This window comes from Bombus huntii, unplaced genomic scaffold (genome assembly GCF_024542735.1).
Source record: "Bombus huntii isolate Logan2020A unplaced genomic scaffold, iyBomHunt1.1 ctg00000052.1, whole genome shotgun sequence".
In the NCBI taxonomy this organism is placed as follows: Eukaryota; Metazoa; Arthropoda; class Insecta; order Hymenoptera; family Apidae; genus Bombus; species Bombus huntii.
In genome coordinates this window covers 354643-360068 of record NW_026099316.1, presented here as the reverse complement: position 1 = coordinate 360068, position 5426 = coordinate 354643, and the positions used below count along the sequence as shown (strand labels likewise).

The window sequence follows — 5426 nt, the reverse complement described above, 5'->3', positions numbered from 1 at the left end:
TAGCCGCCCTCGAGGGAAAGTTGCTAGTGGGAGACGCCGCTCGTTGAAAAATACGTCTCCCCTATCTTCCCGTAGTTGGGACAAAGGCTGTTTGTCTGTTTGAAGGACTTTAGTTAACTAAACCTTAAGATTTATAACGGGCCCTCGGGCTAGCCGAACATGTACTGCGGAGACGCATCGACATCTTAATACCACGGCTGATGGAGCGGTGTGTGACCATTGTTAGACCGCCTCGTCGCCATGCCAGGCAGCCCGGTTCCCCTACCGGACTGCTTGGCGGCCCCGAGGCGCTGAGCCGCCAAGCGCCCAAGGCCCGAACCCCACGGAGGGGGGGCCAGCACGCTTCGCCAACGCCACACGGAGGTCCCAGGCGTTCACCCATCCGAGTACTACCCGTGCCCGGCGCTGCTTAACTTTCGTGATTTGACGGGAACGAGTGCATTCAGCCCGGCCAGGGCGTTGGCGTTGCGAGTAAATGGCTCTTTACCAACGTTCTTCTTCCATCTTTCCGGATTCCAATCCTCCAGCATCGATCTCGTTTTCTTGGTCTACGACGTCGTTCGACGTATCATTAGCAGGATAATTAGTTTCCTCTTTTGACAAATTTTTATCTCTGTTGAGATGCGATTACATCTTTAGACACAACGTTAGGCAATATTCTGAGGGGACAAGAAGTTTTGGAGAGAATGGTAAAGAAAATTTGACTTATGACACATAAGAATTATTTATTTTATTATGTAAATAGACCGCGGTTTTTTACGCATTTGTGGAAAATTTGCACGTAATACGACGAAATATATATGCTTCCTTTAATATTTTTCTATAATACTTAATAGGTAATGCAATTGTCCACCCTTTTGTCTTTTATCGGGATTTTATTTTTTTAAATATATTGTAGGTCTAATTATAAAATATTATTGTAGGAATTATCAAAAAATATGGACTACGGGGCTCCAGGGGGATGTAAACCTGAAAGCGTAGGTTTTGTGCGTGTCTATGGAGAAAAAGGTTTCCCTCGCGCAACTATGATCGAGCATCCAAGCTCGAAGGATACAACGTAAAAGTGGAGAGGAAAAAGCATAATCCCGGCAGAAAGGAAAGATCCAAGTGCTTCTCGCTTGTTCTTAAATCCGCAGAGTAAATGGAACGGCAGTAAGAAAAGCAATGACCGAAAATGGAGCGTTCCACTGAATAATGCAACGTTAGACGGTGAATAAATACAGACGGATAAAGCCGTCGCAGCCTCGGTATCGCCAGCTTATTAACGATAAAATCAACGATGTCGCGATACTTTGTCGATGCGACGAACGCTCGTTCGAGACTTGGCTTCGCGATGAGAAACAGTTTTGGAGGAAACGCGTGTAGATAAGGGAGTGGCGATTCCGTCGAACCGGAATGCGAGGAAAAGAAGCGAACGATTCTGCGAAGCTGACGCAACGCAAACTTTCCTCACGACGTTAACAAACAGAGAAACGGAAAAGTAATTTCTCCAATCTCGAGAATATTTATAAAACGCGGCAAACAGAGGTACATATCGCGTGTTTACGCTTTATAAATAGGAGGAAAACAGGAAGGATGAAAGAGGACAGGCGGAAAGGAGAGAGAGGCGGGGGGATTGGCGAGGAATATCAGGATAAATTTCCACGACAAACACCGAACGAGGCAGTCGAGTAAGCTGTTTCAAAAATATACGTACGGACAGCTCTGGTTTCCAGCTACTGTTCGCAATTCGTACGCTTTGGAAAGTTTGGGAAAGCCGACGGCGTACATGCACGCCGCTCGCTATTTTCTAACGCTCTCATAAACTTTCGATGCAGTCCAAGTATTAACGTGGCAGGGCAAAAACAAGGAGAAAAACGCGTATTCGTATTCGTCGATGCTGCTCTTGGCGTCGATGAAACCCCCATTGCGATCGAAATAAACGGGCGAATTTTCACCGACCTATGAAACGCCCGACACCGCGTATTTGTTCCCGGCGAAAAATACGAGAAAACCTTTGGTAGGGTCAATTTTTTTAACCGTAATCGCTCACCGGATACGCAATGTTGCAAGTTTGTCGCGATGAAAAAATGCCAGGAAAAAAAGAAATTTCTCTACACGCGGCGTACAACCCGATGACTCTTGACAACGCAACAAGTTCGGCGATTTGAAATTTCTATTCTTCGAAAGTGAAACAAACGTGGAAAAAGCGCGATTTTGAGTAAATTCCCGGCAATTTCATAATGGAAACGTTTCGATTTAATTTACATGTACTCGTATCGTCATCGATGTTTCGAGTTCGATCTTACGTGGCGCGGAACCTATTAACGCGATGCTTTTCAGAATGAAACGGAAAGAGTATCGGAAAGTTGCTGACGTTCTTGAACGCGTAGACCCGGTATTACCTGGGCACGATTCCAAACGCCGCGAGCTTTTATCTGCATTTTCAATTTACTTTTTCGTATTAAAAGTAACTGGCTGCTGCTAGTTTGTTTACATCTACATATAAACCGAACTGATCGAGGAAAAATTGCGTGGAAAAGAAAATCACGAAAAAAACCGAAAGACGTTGGAACCGCTGGTTCGTGGGAGCCTTCGTATTCGCGAAAGCCATATTTCGTAGAAATATTATTTTTATTCGCTCGTTTGAAAGAAAGCGACGAATCTCGTTGCGTGGATGACGCTTGCGAAGCATACGAAAGGAGGGAAAAGAGAAGAAAGGAGGAAACACGGTACAAAACAGGGCAGAGCTGGCTGGTTAATTTGCTTGTAACGATGCTCGCTAGTTACAGCTGGTTGACGTTTCCCGGCTCGGTTGCCACGGACCAGAGCGGTCTCCTAGAAAATCGTCGACTCGCGAGGGTGGAGCGTCGCGCAACGGCTTAATTATCACGAGCACGAAATGAAAATTAGCCGACGACGATGCGTTCGTTCGTTTCCGGGTGAAACGTGGTGACACTTTGCACGGCGAAACTGAAAAGCAGACGGTACGCGGCAGCAGAGACATCCGTTAGTCGCGGTTGTATCGCGTGCGAATTATCGACGGGATCGGGATCGCTTTAAAAATGCCTGGCTCGTGTTCGATAAATCCAGCAAACAGGATTATTACAGCAACAGGAAGAGATTATAAGAGATACAAACTCTCCTCTCTTTGCAACTTTGTATTTCGGAAAAACGTTTCGAAACGAACGATCGAGTCACGTTCCGTTCCTCCCCGTACACGCTTTCGCCACCGGATCGGTAAGCAAGTTCAGTTTCAGTTTCGCTTTCGGTTTCGGTTTCGGTTTCCGGTAGAAAGTGGAACTCGCTGTTGAAACGTTATCCTCTTGACGTCTCTTTAAATGGTCGTGATTTTGCTCCGCTTTAACTCCTTTCGAACGACGGAAACCACGCTTGCAGAACCGACGTTAACTTTTCAGCGAACATGGTTACAACGTGTCTCGCGGTGTCGCCAGTCAGATGCGTTTCGAACGCATCGACGTCCACTAGAAAACTAGAAAACGATAATACCTCGTGCCCGAACTGTGAGAAACCAAGGATCGCGCGTCGCGCAAGAAGAATTACTGCTTTCGTTGGTCTATCGAAGAAACGATAAATAGTCCCTCGTAATTCCATCGTGCGAAACACGTGGTCGGCCTATCGAAAAATGGCCACGAAACAAATCGTGCACGAGTTGGAGCGATCCGCGACGGAAACGTCTTACTTAAAGTATCGTTGCCATTTGCTTCGAAGCGACAGAGACACGATACGGAAAGCCTTGGGGATCGAGTCGTTAACCAACAGACCGTATAGGTAGGAGAGTACCAGAAACCGCGAAGAAAGGACGACGAACCGCGACACGGTCGTCGTAGAATCGAAGCACTGCAGCCGTGTCGGCCCAACAGACGTAACAACGGTGACCACCGAGAGAAATAGGAAACGGGATAAAGGAAACCCCTGGGCTATGGTTTGACAGCCGACCCGTGAAACCTGCCGATATGCGCGCTGTATTAGAACCCCGTCGGTCGAATCCGTGTGTTGGCGAGACTTCAAAAAATCCTGACACCGAACGCATCGCAACTCCACTCGTAATCCGATGTAGCTACACGCTAGAAGGACGTTCGTGTGCACTGGGGACCGGATACGCGCAGCTTTACGACTCAGCTAACCCCGCTGCGTCTCCTCTCGTCCTGGTCCACACACACGCGTGGCCATGTTTTCCTCGTCTCCGAGGGACGCGCCGCTTTCACGGAATTACGATCCATCTTGTCCGAGTTAATTCTCTTTGCAGACAGACGTGGCACTCAGTAATCCGATGAATTCGTTTTAATCGGTCGACTTGTCGGAAATTGGCGGATTCTACGCGGAATGCACGGTCGAACAGGCGCCTCGCGTCGTGAAATTTTTACCCGTCCGACGTTTCGATTCGAACGACGATCCTGGAGAAACAGGTAGACGCGGTTAATTGCAGCTTCAGAACTGCGCTGGCTGAAACGAAAGGTAGATTTGGTGTATTCCGTGGAACGAACGAGCTGTTTCACTAACATCGGAACAAAGTAGAAACGAATCGGTACTTATCAAGGAGAAAACATTGTCCAGCGTGGGGAAAAGATTAAGGACCGATATCCCTCGATCCACGCTGGAGAGGGCCGAAGAAACAAGGCGAATTAGCGGGAGATCGGGAGAAGAAGGCAGAACGGGCGGAATAGAAAAGGAATGGATACGGCAAGCATCGGCCGTGCGATTTCGGTTTCGTATCACATAGCGTTATCCCCTCGTAAAGTTGGCCACTCGTGCCACTAGCAGAAACTGTATGGCGGGCTCCGAGAGGGTTTTAATCGCGCGACGGACGAACGTATCGGTGAAATTACTGGAGAGCCCCGTCGACGTGCCTTTCGGTCCTGTCTGCCCCACGGCTCGGCTGCCACGGATCTAACAGATTTACCGGATACAACGTGCCGGGTTACGAAACTTCGAAACTGGCTAAGTTAATTGCCGGTCGCTCCCCCGCACGTACTCGTCTATCAGGCGACTCCAACTAGTAACCAACGAGGAAACCGCTGATTTCAGGCGTAAATTCAGCTGAAAATCCGTAACGTGGAACGATGAAAGAGGCCGCACGGAAGAAAATAGCCTGGCGATCAAAAGGCTGGAACGTGCTTTCAGACCCGGACGCTTAGCTGCGCCGCCCCGCACCGAGATCCACTCTGACTTTCGCCCTTTGCTGCGAATATGACAGCCCGTTCGCGCTTTGCCCTCGACGATCGACGCCGACCACGCTTCTGCCGCCTGTTATTTCCCAACCGTCCACCGTTTTGCTCCCATTCTTTTTCATTTTCTTCTTTCCGCGCTTCTCCTTTTATCCTCTTTTCCCTTCTTCTCTCGCCGAAGCGCCGCGTTTGCTGTCGAGTTCGGCTACGATTGGCAAACACAAATCTTACGTGGACGCGCGATACGCGCGTTCCACG

General features: G+C 48.6%; 1 pseudogene; it reads right to left on the bottom strand.

Annotated features, from left to right (window-relative positions):
* Positions 1-345: 345 nt before the first annotated feature.
* Positions 346-464, bottom strand: LOC126875722 (5S ribosomal RNA; annotated as a pseudogene).
* Between the last annotated feature and the right edge of the window lie 4962 nt (positions 465-5426).